Source organism: Hippoglossus stenolepis, chromosome 21 (assembly GCF_022539355.2).
Source record: "Hippoglossus stenolepis isolate QCI-W04-F060 chromosome 21, HSTE1.2, whole genome shotgun sequence".
In the NCBI taxonomy this organism is placed as follows: Eukaryota; Metazoa; Chordata; class Actinopteri; order Pleuronectiformes; family Pleuronectidae; genus Hippoglossus; species Hippoglossus stenolepis.
Genome location: NC_061503.1, coordinates 1,208,631 through 1,225,662, shown reverse-complemented (window position 1 = coordinate 1,225,662; position 17,032 = coordinate 1,208,631). Strand labels below are relative to the sequence as shown.

At 42.3% G+C, this 17,032-nt stretch overlaps 1 protein-coding gene across 4 annotated transcripts in view; it reads left to right on the top strand.

The window, feature by feature from the left end:
* The first annotated feature begins 12,505 nt into the window (after positions 1 to 12,505).
* rbfox3a (RNA binding fox-1 homolog 3a) overlaps positions 12,506 to 17,032 on the top strand; it is a 488,647-nt gene continuing 484,120 nt past the window's right edge. For all 4 annotated transcript variants that reach the window (XM_035146628.2, XM_035146626.2, XM_035146627.2 and 1 more), the window contains exon 1: positions 12,506 to 12,797. The gene's annotated coding sequence lies outside the window, so the exon portion shown is untranslated. The remainder of the gene's footprint in view (positions 12,798 to 17,032) is intronic.

Below are 17,032 nucleotides of genomic sequence, written 5' to 3'. Positions count from 1 at the left end.
ACACACACACACACACACACACACACACACACACACACACACACACACACACACACTAACACGGAGAGTATGTTAGTTTGATCAGCACTTAATTTGTTTTCTTCAACGGTGTAAAAAGTTCCCATCCCCCCACTCAAAACTTTAATCATTAGCAATAATATGATGATGATAAAAATAAAGGTCACCATGATATCTTCAGCTGTCTCTTGTTTATTTATCCCTGCCCCCCCCCCTGCTGTGGGTCTATGCTGCCCCCAAGTTTGGGAGCCACTGCTTTATTACAGGACACTGGTATATGTGTGTACTGCCCCGCCCCAGTTATCAATAACCTGTTAAGACTTTTAGTAGAGATGAAAACAACATGATCTGGGGAAATATTGAATAATCAATAAAAGGTAATTCTCCCTGATTACCTGGGTTCGTGTGCGGAGCACCTAACTGGGAGTTGGGCCTTGTAAACACCCCCACCCCTCCAGACCCCCCTTGTGCTTTTGCTCGAGCTGCTTTCACGGGCAAAAATCTATAACCAGCAAGTACAATCTAATTTCTCTCTGCCCTGCCAGTTTAAATAGCCTGCATTGAATTAAGTCGGTAAAAACAGAAATCGATCTTCCCGTTGGCCATCTCACTGCGGCACCTTGCACCAATGGGCCCATAATCACTGCTGAGCCCTGGGAGATATTAACCAACAGAGAGGGGACAGGAGTGGAGAGTATATATTGGTGTTTGTGTGTGTGGAAGAGAGAGATACACACTTATCTGAGAGAAAAATAAATATTGCTCAATTGGTTTTCAATATGTTTAATCAGCTGTCACAACAGTCTTTCAGAGGCATTAAAGATATTAAAACCCTGATTTATATAAAGCACAATATTCCTTTGAAGTTAATATGAGCAGATCAATTCCACTTATTCAGTTAGAATGAATACTTCATTCAGTCGAGTCATCTTTGGTTCTCATTCGCTTTCCTCATGCACTGATGGACACACACACACACACAGACACGCTCACACTTTGTCTCTCTTTTGCCTCTCCCTCCCATTCAAACACTCATTAACGGTCTACTCTATCTCTTCTCACCAACAGTGTAGGAACATGGATCAATACAAGTTTGTGTTGTGATTCTCTACTTTGAGTGCCTCGCTCTCTGTGTGCCTCCCCCCTCCCCCTCCATTTCATACCCCTCCTTCTCTCCTTCCAGACCTGGAGCACTTCAACAAAAACATGAGCAGAGTGATGTGCATTTGTTGTGTAAATCTACACGTTGGACCTGGAATTAACATCCACTGATTGATCGGATTCCAAGTGAACAGCAGTAAATACACGTGTGAACGCATCCAAATGCGTCCTCAGTGCGTCTTGAGGTCCGACCACTCAGACCACATTCAGAGTTGGTCTGGGACACATTACTACATTATTTGAGCTCTGTGAACACTGGTCCTTCATATGTATGACTTTTAATAATAAATAATAATAATAATATCTTGCATTTATATAGCGCCTTTCAAGAGACCCAAGGACGTTTCCTCAGCTGATGTCCTCTGACCCACTACTGTTTCACAATGAATCAATGAATTTGTTTGTGGCCACAGCCACAATATCCACTTTGACCACCACATAATTTCTATATTTTTTCAAATGGGTAAATTCTTATGCCGAGCTGTGCACAGCACATTCAGGAGACATTTTAATGTCAGATGCGAACAGATGAACTTAGAGCTGTCCACTTGTGATTGGCTGTCTCAAGACAGATGTTAAACTGCGTGTATACATTTTTCTGTGTGTTGAGGGATTGCAACCCAAATTTTTGATGTGATGACTACCAATATAATGTATCCTATATTTTGTTAAGAGGATGTATTTTTCTTAATTGTCAGTAATAATCAGTGAAACACCTTTAAAAAATAATCATGTAACAGACATTAATGCCCTTGTCCTTCAAGCATCTGTGTTATAGCCTTGTAACATAGTCCTGTCTTGGGGAATAAGACCAATAAGTGTTGAATAAGACCTGTAGATTCTGCTGCGTGTGACACTGTGTAAGAAAAAGGGAAAGTGATGGTGAGTAATGCTCGGCCAATGGTTGCTTGTCTCAATAACACGTACTGTATAATCATCGATGTTGGCAGTTGATGCTTGAGGCCCATTCAGCGTGGGAGACGCTGACACGCACACACAGTTGATTCAAAGCACACTGAACAAATTGAAAGGTGGATGACAGTATTTGTTATTCATAGTTTGGGCCTGTGTGTGATGTTTTTGCAAGTGCCTCCATTTGCATGACTGTCAAATAATGCACATGTAACTGGTAATCACCACAGCTTTTAAGTTGCCAATTGTTGAATAGAGGTGTAGAGAAGTTTATTTTTATGTTTTAACAAACATTTAGGCTACATATCACATGGGATGGATGAAACTGATCCGGTGGTGGTTTACCTTTTTTTTTTCAGTTGCATTTTAGTATCACAAAGTTCCCTCAATGCTATGTAGATGTATTCAATTTGGCTCGTGCTGTATGTATTCTGTTTATGATTAAAAGTTATAGGCTTTAGGGCAGACTGAAACAAATAATGAGTGTCTGATGTGCACTTTATGCAGAGGAAGTATGGAGACTCATTTTTACACAAACTCTCTGCTGAGACATTTACTCAGCTATTGTGAGACCCAGACTTTGAATTAGTGTCGACTTGAGGAGGATCTAATGACAAGATCCCTGGCAGAACCTTCTCTTCGAGCAGATTTTCCCCACAACAAACCAGCTCTTATTATCAACACTCACTTTCATTTACAAGCCGTCAGCTCTCCCTCTTTTTAAAAATGTATTTATTGCTTTGCGGTGGCAGAGAATTGCCTAAACTTGATGAGATCGCACACACACGCTCAATCTTTCGTGTGTCCGTCATTCGGGAGCTATCAAAGCGATGTCATTTAGGTGGAATGTGACTCGAAGGCATCATTTATAATCGAAGAAATAATCACAAAACATTCAGGCCTCGAGGGATCCCCAACACAATTTGGTTGTGCCACAGATCCTTCATCCTGCCGCCTGCCTGTCATTCTCAACGCCTGTTCCCACTCACATCTGGGAGCTATCGGGGGCTAATTAGCAGCTAATCAATGTTTAATTAAAATGGGGTTGTTAATTAAAATGACTGGTGGAGGGCTTTGGGACCTTCTTTCTCTGTCTGACACCTCAGGTGCTGTAAGAATATGGGGCTGCGCTCAGGGAACACAGGGAGATCTGCCAAACTGTAACTTTGCTAACTTCAGAAAGAGAGTTTGAAAAGCCATTAAAAGAAAATTGAATTGAAACTCTCACATCGAGTTGATAAGTGAGAAATTGTACAGCCAGTGTTTTCAAAAAACCCTGAGGTATCATTGCCTCTGTTGTATTCACGGATGAGGGAGCGGACCTTGGTCTTAGTTATGATATGTGTGCTCTATGTGAGACTGAGAATGGAGCGTAGGCCTATAACCCAGAGGAAGAGAATGTACTATAAATGACCTCATGGTGGAGATATTTTCCTCTGGGTGCAGGTAATCCATACTTGTAGAGGATGACGGATAGCCTTTTGACTTGTTTTTAGTGGCTTTGATTGAATATCAGTCTCCACTGTCTTGTTTCCAGTAGAACAAATGAGTTTCAGTGTGAGTAGCCACCAGCGCTGGGCCTGCTTCTTTAAAATGAGGTGTTTTTATCTGGTGCCTCTGCTGGGAGTAAATGGAAGTTTGGTGAGGGACAGAAGAGGTTTTGAAATGACACGAACAGAGCAGCACGTGAGTTTGTTTGTGTGTGTGTGTGTGTGTGTGTGTGTGTGTGTGTGTGTGTGTGTGTGTGTGTGTGTGTGTGTGTGTGCGCGCGGGCTCTCCGGGCATGCCAAGAAGCTGTATTTTTAAGCCATAGCAAATTGGAAACAAAGTACAACAGGACTCTCATAATAAAAATATCCCTTTTATTGTAGCCAGTGATTAACACTGACCTTTAACTGAGAAAGAGACGTGGTTAAGTTAGGAGGAAGGCAGTGAGAGAGAGAGAGAAACGGAAGATAGAAGAGAGAAAATGACACAGGGAGGTGCGACAGATCACAGTAATTAATGTCTATCGGAGACATAAAGGTGTTATGCAAATTAAAGATGAAATTCAAAGCTCAACTCACCCTTGAGACTAAATCTGCAGCCAGATATGTGGGAACACACACACACACACACACACACACACACACACACACACACACACACACACACACACACACACACACACACACACATTTGTACAGCTATCTTAGTGAGGACATTCGTTGACATAATGCATTCCCTAGCCCCTTACCCTAACAATAACCATCCAAACTAAATGCCTAACCCTAACCTTTAACCTAACCTAAACCTGATTCCAACCCTAAAACCAAGTGTTACCCCCCAAACAGTCCATTAAAGAGGGGACACAAAGTGAGGACCGGCCAAAATGTCCTCACTTTCCCAAAATGTCCTCACTTTCCCAAAATGTCCTCACTCCGTTGGTTATATGCTCAAACCGGTCCTCACAAAGAAGCTGTGCAAACACACACACACACACACACACTCACAAGCATACACTTATTGTACATTGGTGTTTCACTAGCATTTTCTTCTTTGTAACAGCATATTGAAAACACATTACAATGCACAGTGTGAAGAACCCACACTGTCTCCTACAGATTACACTCCCACTGCATTCTCAGTTACATTCTGTAAGGAACCTATTTTCTCCCAGGTTTAAGGACATATTATGTCAAACAGTAGCAATATTTTCCTGACACAATGAACTTGTATCACATTAAATGCTAAATATTAAATGGAGAAAGAAATCTTAAACAGTGTGCTTTCACAAAATAATTGCAACATTTACACAAAATTCATTATATCTCACTTTCACTACCCAATTTGACTGTTATAAGGCCATGGGATGGGTGTTATTAATCCACATGTCCCATACATGTGGACCAGTAGGACACTTTGAAATGTATCAGTATATTTAGTGTTATTATGATGAAAGTCAGAAATAAGTGAGATTTAAAACATAGACATGGTTTGTGAACTTTACCTAAACACAATATCACAAGTCAAATGGCTGTGGGATTAGTATTTACACAGTGTGATTGCTATAGGATATCAGACAGAATAAGTTAATTGGCTCTAACACATATGGTAATCAGACTACAGTCATTACACGTCAGTAATGAGTGAATTCACACTATGACCATAGTTTGTTAACTTGTATTTTGGTTATGTTACAATGATTTTATTTTCACAGTTCATGGACACAGCCTTGGCCCTGGATTAATTGCAGAGAGCTATTTGGAGGCCCAGTAAATCAAAGTTCTTTTGTTGTATGTCTGTATATGAAGTGGAAATAGTGTCTAAAATGATATATGATATATATATATTGCAATCCTGCTGACCACCCTGGGAATTACTACATTTACATCATTGGAAAGGTGTGGCCCAGGAGAATAACATTATGTCAGTCTGTAGATTGTAAATGAGTCCAGCTTTAAAATATTGACCTATGAACCTTGATTTCAGTGAATTTTTGAAGGCAACAGAAGGGGCTACTGATAACTGTTCTAGAGACCTCTTGAGTTTTTAGCCTGAATGTCAGCTGTGGTCCATGCGCTAACATGGCTCTAGAGGAGGATATCAGAGGACATTTAGGCTAAACCCATGGTGTGAACGATGCCGTTTTGAGTCGAATTTGAATGTTGAGGCTAACGGCACTTGGATGACACCACAGGAGCAGTATTTATGTTTTTTTCTGTTGTTTTTTTCTGTTTGAAGAATTGGTCACCATTTGATTCAATTGTATAGATTTGGCTACAAAGCTCCAAAAGGGTTTTGTGGACTGAAACACTTAAGTTAATCACCAAACTTGAGTGAAATTCTGCACACTCTGATAAATTATTGTTCAAGAGCAGCATTGATGACATTAGGACTTTTTACCATGCTTTGTAGTTTCGATCCTAAAGCTTTGGAAGCCAAAGCTGCTTTCAGACATGCACTGAAATCTGGAGATCCTCCGCAGTGTATGAGTGAACACAAGCGTCAGTGTGAGAGCCTCTGAGGTTTCTCCGGACTCTCTCCGTCTCCTGGCCCCCGAGTATAATGTCCACAGAAAATCCAGAGGAGCAGATGTGTGACACACAAAAAAAGACACCAAAAACACTGGACCCAATTCTCCAGCGATCCTCAGCAGGACATGTCTGAAAATGGGCTTAATACTTTAAACAGCTCTGTCTTTAAAGGCTGTGACTTTTTTTTTTTTTTGCATGCCCTGCTTTTATGTGCTCATAACAGTTTATTCAAGGAAGTCCTGTGTAAAATGAAGTGTGTTAAATAAAATTTGGATGATGTGAATGTCATTACATCCTTGAATAATTAGATGAATTGAAAGAAAAAGACTGAAAATGAGATATAATTAAAAATGTAATACTGTGACCTCAAATGGTGAAACAGTCGGCCTTCTTGTGAAAAATATTTTTCACCCAAAGATGTGTGTGTGTCACATGTGTATGAGCTAGTGTAGAATCTGCATGTTTATTGTTGTGAACTATACCGGTACTAATTCAGTTCTTCCCCTGGTGACAGCTTAGTAGTAAGTATAAGTTCAACCCATAGATTGGGAAACAAAAAGGAGGGAGAGGGAACCAGGAAGAAGACAGCCAGAAGAAGAGAGGAGATGAAGGGTAAACCAGAGTACTTCAAACAGCTCTCAGCTCGTTCCATGTGCAGTAATAATAAATGCAGCTTCATTATTTAGCTGTGTATGTCTGTAGTGTTGCTGCAGCTGCCAGTTACACTGCAAACCCCCTGCCTACTTATCACTCTGTTATTCTCCTATTTACTAATCCAGGAGAGAGAGAAAACCTGTTTGTGTATGTGTGGGCATACACAATCCTGCCTGGTGCATGTGAGGAAATGTGCATGTGTGCGTGCGTTTCTGTGTTTGTGTGAGTGTGTATCTATTTTGCCAAGTGAGATGATTATCTATTTACAGATGCAACCCACAAACTCCCATGACCCTGTATTTTGGAAACTGGATGAGAGAGCGATAGAGACAGAGAAACACAGAGTGAAAGTAAGACACAGGCAGACATGTTAGGGTTTTACTGTCGTTCCCTGTGCTAGTACTTCATCAAGCCCTCTCCTTCATCATGTCACGTTCCTCTGCTAACCCTGACGGGTGTAGTGGAGACAGGAAACCCAAACAAGGGATGACGCTCCTCAAATCAAACTGCTTTCAACCAAACGAAAGAGAGGTTAACCTTTTCTTGTAATTGCTTTAAGGTAATTAGATAAAACTCCTCACTGCACAAAAAATAATGAAAGCTACATTGAGAAGTCATAACATTAATATAATAGAATTATACATCTACCATATAACATGTGACCATATAACTACACTGCAACTAGTAAAGTTGTTTTATATTTTATTTTCTTGGTGATATAGATCCATGCCATTATGTAATATTGGAAAAAGTTCAGAAGAATAGTGCATTAAATGCTTGTTTTTGTTTCTTCTTTTAAACTTAGCAACTTAGGTATTGTACCTGTGGGAACAGGGGCGGCTCCTGGCATCGCAAAATGCCGAGACGGCGGCACAGGAGGCTGATTTATCATGAGGTGATACATGCAATGTTAACCAATGCAACAAGACCATCATCGTCTGGCGGCTGCTCGCACGAGAATTGGTGCTTCTGCCTCCGGTGTGTCCCCGACGTTCACGCTGCGGGGTTAGACTGCGGTTACAGTCAAAGATGAGTCAAAAAAGGATAAAATTATTGGGTGAACAATTCAGAAAGCGCCGCAAAGTAGAGGAGGAGAAGAAAGAACAATATAGAGGTAAGAATCACCACGATTGTGCACATCTTTAATGTTTATTTTTGTCGACATGAATAGCTAGCTAGCTGTCAGTACAGCGGATTTCAGACTCTTTTTATATTTGTTATTATATGTTTATATTATTTTTTATAGCCTACAATTTTGTCTGCCTTGGTGTGCATCTGTACACAGTCCAAAAGTTCTTCGGGCTGCCTGACAATTTGCATGTGTATGTTGGGGGATGCCAATCTGAAATCTCGCCAAGGGCTCCAACATTGCCAGGGCCGGCCCTGTGTGGGAAGGTGTTAACACCAGCTGCTCACAGCTGTTAACCTCCTGGGTGCTGAGGGTGAGAGGTGAGTTTGGTAGCCTGGAGGAGTGTTCAGATGGTCAGCAGAGAGTCTCAACTCCGCCTGCGTGGACTCCACAGAAGAAATAGAAAAAGAGTGCACAGTGACCCTCTGAGGAAAACAAACACATTTCTGTATGTGTGTGTGTCTTTGAGTATTCGTTGTATGCCCAAAGTGGCCTGATGCTCACACCTAATGACCGTTTTGTTGTCAGTCCATTATTCAATCTGACTTTGCCTTTCTGTCCTTCCTCAGTAGTTGTATCATAAATGACCATTCGCATGCTAGATTTGACAAAATGCTGCACTACATTCTAGGAATTTAAGGTGCCATTTCCCATTGCACTGGGGAACATGTTCCTTCATTGATGTAGTTTTCATGAACGAGGAAATTGCATGAATTCATTACATCCACCCATAGTCCATTTAATAAAACACATCTTGTTTCTTTTGGTAAGAGGGATGTCAGATATGTTCTCTCTCAATTGGACATTTGCAACACATACACCTCCTCTGGAGATAATGCGGAGGATCTCTGGAGTTCAGTGCAAGTCTGAGAGCGGCTTAACATAGCAGGTTTAAGAATGTTCATGCACCAGGTTTTCCTCCAATTGTTCTTTTGCTGGTCTTAAACAGATGATGCATCATTGACAAGCCTGAACTGGGGCGGACAGTATGATGTGAGGCGTGTGCTCAGAGCCGTGAACCCACGGAAAGCTGCCGGCCCTGATGGCGTGATAGGAAGGGTCCTGAAGGAATGTGCAGACCAGCTCTCCAAGGTCTTCACAAAAATCTTCAACCTGTCCCTGACCAAATCCATAATCCCACCTTGCCTGAAGTCTTCCATAATCATCCCAGTACCAAAGAGGAACGCCATCGGTGGCCTCAACGACTACCGTCCGGTTGCACTTACTCCGGTCATCATGAAGAGCCTGCAACACATTAAAACCAGCCTCCCACAGACCTTGGATCCACACCAGTTTGCCTACAGAGTTAACAGGTCTACTGAAGACGCCATCACCACTGCTCTTCACACTGCAGTGACTCACCTCGAACACCAGTGGGCTATGTGAGGATGCTCTTCATAGACTTCGGCTCTTCATTTAACACTGTCTGGTCACAAAACTGACAGACCTCTGGCTCCCACCAACCACCTGCTACTGGATAAGCGACTGAGTCCTGAACTCCACGAAAACCAAAGAAATCATAATAGACTTCCGCAGAGACTGAGCAGACCCTGATCCACTTTACATCAACGAGGACTTCGTGGAAAGGGTCCCTGTCTTCAGGTTCCTGGGCACCCTGATCACTGAGGACCTCTCCTGGCAGACAACACCACCGCAGCAGTGAAGAAGGCACAGCAGCGGCTCTACTTCCTGAGGAACCTCAGGAAAAACAACCTGCCAAGAAGCTGCTGGTGTCCTTCTATCGCGGCTCCATCGAGAGCGTGCTGACGTACTGCATCTCTGTGTGGTACAATGCATGCTCAGCAGCGAAGAGAGGGTCATCAACACCGCCCAGAGGATCATCGACTGACCACTGCCCTCCCTGGAGGACTTATTCAGGTCTCGCTGCCGCAGTAGAGCAGCCAACACCATGAAGGACCCTCGAGATCATCTGTTGATGTGACCTGACCTGCTGACCTCTGGCAGAAGCTTCAGGTCAATCAAATCACAGACAAACAGACTGAAAAACAGCTTCTACCCCACGGCCATAAGAGAACTGACCTCTGCTTGATACCTGACACACTGACAGTTTGGGACCTGAAACATTCACAATGTTTACAGATGTTTACATCCATTGCAATGCACCTTCTGAACATACATGTACACAAATGATCTGCTGTACTGTTTTTATATTTACATTTGTTCTACCTCATATATACACTTTTTTTATAGCACCTTTTTATGCTGTTTTTTATTTATATTATGCACCTTGAGGATTGCTGCTAAATTGCGTTGTACACTGTGCAATGACAATAAAAGGATTCAATTCTATGTTGAAATGTCTTCTTACCCACTTATGCAGCTTTTAGAAGGAGTTTAACTTTAATGAGGGGGATTTATTCGTAGGTAAGAACAGAATCTATGCACAGTCAAAAGCACATGCAAAATAATCAGTTATTATGTTTTTTACAATTGTACAGTTGTATTATAGAATTTATGTTACCAATTTTTTTGCATTGTTTATAACATTTTGCTGATGTTTTTGAACTCAGTAAAAGACGGCACATAAAATTAGATGTGGTTTTAAATCAGGTTTTGAAATTATACATAATTAACTGCGAAGGACAACAAGAGTTCATTAAAGCCTGAAATGGTAACCTTTAAAAAAGCTAAATAAGATCCAATTAAGGGCGGCTGTGGCTGAGTGGTAGAGCGGTTGTCCTCCAAACAGACAGTCGGCAGGTCAATCCCCAGTCTTCCCCATCTGCATGCCTATGTGTCCCTGGGCAAGATGCTGAACCCTGAATTGCCCCTCATAGAACAAAAAAAAGTGCTGCTTATAGATGCACTGTGTGTATGGGTGAATGTAAAACTGTACTGTAAAGCGCTTTGAGTGGTCATCAAGACTAGAAAAGTGCTATATAAATTGGAACCATTTTACACCACATTTTATTTGTATAGCGCCAAAACACAATGCACATTATCTAAATGCACTTTACATATAATTAGGTCAAGACCTTCAAAATTATAGAGAAACCCAACAGTTCCCACGATGAGCACTTTGGCGACTGTGGAGAGAAAAAACTCCCTCATTAACTGGAAGAAACCTCTAGCAGAAGGGAGAGACCAGGAACAGTTGTAAAATATGTAAAATAAAAAACATAAAATATGCAACAGATACATCCCTCCCATCGATCTTCTTGTCAAAGCTATGCCGCCAAATTACATGAACTTGCAGTGCCTATACTGACAAATGCACAAATGAAGCTCCACAAATTAGTAATATGGATGACAACACAACAGTTTTGTGAAAAGTTGTGCACAGAAATGTTTGTTGTGCAAAATACAAGTGTGACTTTTTCCCTACACAAAACCTTATTCGCTTTTGTTTTATTTTAAAAACACTCTTGCGAGTGCAACAGAGTAAGTTATGACAGTGATGATTTGTTTAGTTGTTTTATCAGTCAGGAAAAAGCTGCTGATGGTGAACTGCTGGACAACTCTAGCAGGGAGTGTGCGACTGAGGGGCCGGCTCACAGTCACAGAGGGAAGTATGGTTGGAGTTGAGCAGTTCAATGTTATGCATTATTTTTAGAAAGGCAATGATTACTTGAAATGCCAGCACAGGGTGAATGTCAGAGGTGAAAACACACACCCACCCACACACCCACACACCCACACACGCACACACACACACACACACACACGCACACCCGCACACCCGCACACACACACACACACACACACACAAACATCCTTCTCCCAGCCAATTCTTGGTGCGACCCATCATTGCCTAGTTTTCCCTGTGGAGCAGTGCTGTCAAGCATCCCTCCATTGGACCAGTGTAGCTGCATAATGCTCATCTAATAGCTAATTTCAGCTTTAATTAAATGTGCTTGGGAGCAGCAGACTCTGTGTACGGCCTGGCTTTAAGATGCAGGACAGTGACAGAGATAAATTGAAAAAATGACAGGGATAAAAACCCTGGAGAAAAGTTTGCGTGATTGTGCTGGTTTCATTGTGTAAACGGAAAGAGGTAGGCAACGTGTGACTATGAGGACAGAGTTGATCTAATGTTCCATTTAACATTATTACAGTTTGTTTTAACACCAGGGTTATATGATATAGGCTCTCAGATTTTTGTCTGCATAAATGTGTGCATGTGTGTGTGTGTGTGTGTGTGTGTGTGTGTGTGTGTGTGTGTGTGTGTGTGTGTGTGTGTGTGTTTTTGTGTGTGTGTGTTAACGGATGTTTTTAGTGTAGCCTGCCTAATCTTTCCCTCTCGTTCCATCATAAAGCCCTGCGTGATTTGTAATGTGTGTTCACCAGTGTGTGTGTGTGTGTGTGTGTGATTCCTTCTGGTAGTTATTAACATGAATATTTGGCACAGTGTCTCTATTGGCATTTATGGATGTGCATTTACATATATGGCATCTATACTGCAGTGTGTGTGTGTGTGTGTGTGTGTGTGTGTGTGTGTGTGTGTGTGTGTGTGTGTGTGTGTGTGTGTGTGTGTTTCTGCTCACTCACTGGCTCACACTAGGAACCATCCCATCCTACTGTACCTGCACATCCATTAATACACACACACGCACACGCACACGCGCGCACACACACACACACACACACACACACACGCCTCGCCTTCCTTCTCTCTCTAATGCCCCCCTCCTCCTTCTCCTCTATCTCTCTTTCTCCTTCGCTCTCTCTATCCCAGTGTCTTGCTTAGAGCAGTTGGTTCAGCAGAGCGGTATAACAGAGTGGAGTGTGTTTGCCGTGACGTGAGTGTGTCCAGAGCAACGATCGCAGTAAAAACAGAGAGAGAAAGAGATAGACGCACGGAGATAGAAAGGTAGAGAGAGAGAGAGAGAGAGAGATCCAGAGGGCAGGACTGAGAAGACTGAGAGAAAGCAACACTCCTGACCACTGTGAGTACTATACTGTATATACATGCTTTTCCACACTCACTCACTATTGAGGGAACTAACTGAATTGGTGTGTGTGTGTGATACAGTGGACAGGTGCAGACTAAAAGAGTCGACAGGAGAAACACAGCAGGGATGTATGGGAAGATGCACAGGATAACTTTTAATTGTTGGCTGGAGTAACATTGTGTTCTTTACTATGAACCTGCACAATGCGTTGTGTTATCTTTGCACGGGGTTCTCTGTGTGTGTGTGTGTGTGTGTGTGTGTGTGTATATAAAAGTATTATTCATAAATGCGTCATATATCTCACTGACTTGCACCTAGAACAGAAAAAATGAGAGATGATGGAGCATGTGAGCTCACACAACCTTCTCTTCCAATGCAGATGTGTTTTTGCATTGGCAGCTCCGGTTTATTCATTCTTGGTTGTGTGGTTTCTACTATTGCAGGATTTCTTACCGAGGCAATTCTTCGTTGAAACTTGTTTGAAATGTATTGTACTTTGATGACTTGTATCATACTACACGGGCTTCTGACATACATCAGGACTTTTTGTCACCAGCTGTACGTGGGTGTTTCATACCGAACGAACGGAAGATCTACGCTGACACTGCCAGTGTCCTTTTTCCGTCCTGCGATTTTCTGTCTTACATAAAAGTTCATTTGTAACATTTTTGCCTGTATTGGTGGGATCTTGTGTGAACACTATCAAAGCTGATGAAAAGATAACTGTCGATCCAAAGTAAGAGAAGATTTGTTCATTTCAGTATTTCCACAGTTGTCATGGAGGCTGGCTTTTTGTAAATTGCATTGTTGATATTCAGGACTGCAAAGAAGAGGTTAGTAGTGAGGCGAGGGGGGAACTAAAAAGAGGGATTATGATAACTTCTTTAAAAGAGGGATTATAATACTGCAGCCATCCCTTCTTTTCCCCCCTTCCTCCCTCACAGTAATTATTTCTGGAAAACCACTTTATTTCTTCGGTTCCTCTGGGGTTTTTGTTGGCTCTCTTTTCCTTCGTCAGATGCCACAAAGTCAAAATCAGGCACACTTATATTCTAAAAAAATATTTTAGAACTCCATGTCCCGGTGTCATTTCAGATGTTTAATATGTTGCCTTTTTGCATTTTAACATTTAACTTTAGCGTAGTAAGTGGTACTTGTCATTCACAGAGTGGTTTGTGTGTTTCACAATCCATTAACCATGTTGATCGAGCTTCACTGTCCGAGGTCCTGCTCATACCTGGTATTTACATCCATCTCGGCTCGGAGTACGTTCACACTTTGCATTAGAATGTGTCCTGTGTGAGCTGATCTCACTTCTCTGCTCTTTATGCAAATATACACATATATGATTTCTGATCAAATGATGCTTTATCCTGTCTGATTATGATAGACGGGTTGTCAATGTGTGTAAGTGTGTGTGTGTGTGTGTGTGTGTGTGTGTGTGTGTGTGTGTGTGTGTGTGTGTGTGTGTGTGTGTTTCTAAGAGAGAGTGAGAGGGGTGAGGAGGGACTAAAACCGTTATCAGACTTGAACTCCAGGGAGAAATAGCATTAGGCTCTTCTGTTCACATCTGGCATTAAAATGCATCTTGAATATGTCTCCTGTGACCACTTGTGATCAGATCTCACTTCCTCACTCTATATGCAAATATTTATGACTGTCTTTTGTGTTTGTGAAGACCAAATGATGTTGTTTTTACCCAGTTTGAGTTTATAGATGTGTCTGATGACAATGTTTGTGTGTGTGTGTGAGAGACAAAAGCTGCTTTCAGACATGCACTGGACTGTATGAATGTTTGTGTGAAGGGGTGAATGTAAAACTGTACTGTAAAGTTCTTTGGGTGGTCATTGAGACTAGAAAAGCGCTGGATAAATACAGACCATATACAATTTACCATCCGCCTGACCTCCTACTATAAGGTTTGTGGAAATCTAGGAGCAGTCGATGTTATAACACAGCAGGAGATCCCCCACTGGATTAACATAGAGCGGGTCGGGGGGGGTTGATGACGCTTCTAACGCACGACAGATGCAGAAATGAAAGAAATCAAAAAGACAACAAATATCTTCAGGTTAAAAAGCGGTGACACACACGTAGAAGACACTGACGAAGATGTCAACAGAGTTTGTGGTGATAAGAGCTGACGACGGCGTCGGGGTGTTGTCCACATGATCACGTGATCCACACAGCAGAGTTAATACGTCACTTCCTGCCTCTGTCCGCTGCACCCGGCTGCTCCACCTCTCGCCTGAATAACGCACAAGGACTTGAAGCTGTTGAGAACGCGTCTGTGCGGAAAACCCCCCTGCTGTGTCGTGCATGTGTGAAATGCAAACTCTGGGTAAACTCCGTAGGCAATTCTCTGGGTTTTCTGAAAACAGCCAAAGAGAGCGAGCAGAATCAGGAGGGACTGAAGGAATGTGCGCAGCGCCAGAAAGATTAAAACCAATTTAAGACAAGCATCAGTGGGGTTGATATTATGGCAGTGACCACAAGCAACTCAACGTATTGACGCTGAGAGTCGTCAGCCGAGCAGGTGATCCTTCGTATGTGGCCCAGGACGTATTTGTGTGAAAAAGGACCCATCGAGGAAGCATTTCAGTGCATTCAGACCTGTGCTTAACGCTATCCACTTGTGATGGGCCCGCTCAAAGTAGATATTAACACCAGGTCTGAGCATATATACATATTACATATAATATATGTAAAATGATGGTTCTTTACATCAGATACAAAAAGCACATGCCTCACCTACATGTGTACTTATTAAATATAGAGCAAGTAGTCAGTAAGCCATCCACAAGTAGCTCCACAAATATAAGTGTGTTTGTCCCTTAAACGTTGGTGTGTGTGTGTGTACGTGAGTGTGTCATGCAGGGTGTTTTCCTTGAGGATCAAAGAATCTTAGCTGGGGGCCGATAGGCTCTGCAGGGAAGTGTGGAGAGTAGGATAGCTGTGGCTTTTATTGGGATTTACTCTCACAATAAGGATTTAGTGGGTGACACTTGGGCAGGGTGTTTCTACATCAAAGGGGCTTCTCAGCATGGAGCAAGAGCGAGCGCTTTAGGAAACACTGCAGCAGCTGGTGTGTAGAGACTGAGCAGGCAGAAAGTTGCCCTGATTGCTTTTTTTTCCATGTTTCAGGAAGACAGAGTCATGCTCCTGGTGCAAACACTGGCATGATGATCCAACCTCACTTTACACAGGCAGATACACACGTGTCTGTGTCTTTGTGTGTGACGATATGTGAATGTGAGGGTGCAGACATTCTCTTACATTTACAACCTTGCCCACAACTTATGGAAAATGTCAAGAACAGCAGAGAAAAAAAGGAAACGTTGTCTGATACAAAAACGCGCCTGTCTGCTCCCAATGAGAACTGATAGAGAATACATTTCCACAGTCTATGCCACAGATTCATCATCATCACCCAATAATTTCCAAAATAACAATTCATTCTGAATGACATATTCCATTTACATCGTTCTTTTCTCATAAACATCCATATTCATTAGGGAACATTACACTATACCCTTCAAGTGTCTCTGTAATTTATCAAAAGCACTTCTCTGACTGTCACAATCAGGCGGCGTTCAAAAAGTTTCCGCGTTGACAGCAGCTCCCCTCATGCATACGAAACCCACATCATGTAGAGATTTATTCAAAAGGCCTCCGCATCCTTTTGGTTGGATTGAAGCGGTATTTCACACCCAACTTTATCCCTTTAAGCAGAGTTGTTATCCTAGCCCACAACCAACTGTATCACTACTATAGCTTGTTGCACCTACAAGCTGTTTTCAGTGAGCATCTTTGTTGGTTTACAAGTGAATGTACTTCACTGTTATACGGTGTGTGTGTGTGTGTGTGTGTGTGTGTGTGTGTGTGTGTGTGTGTGTGCGTCGTCCTGGTATTGTCTGGTGTGCTGTACTGACAGAACAGATAAGTCTTTTCTCCCGAGGCCTAATCCTTCCTCTACACAAGAAAGAGAGATGGCTGGAGAAAAAGACGAGTGACAGCGAGACAGAGACAGACACTGGTGCTGAAGATGTGTGTGTGTTGTGTGCGTTGCTGCAGCGGAGGCTTTCAGAACTGAGCTAGAGTGGGATTTGCATGTGAACAGGGGCTTTAACGGAGCCATGAACTGTTAATACACATTCAGATATGTTTGTAGCGAGCAGCTGGAGTTGTTCAGAAACAGGTGTTCTGCAAATCACAGTAAACACTTTCTT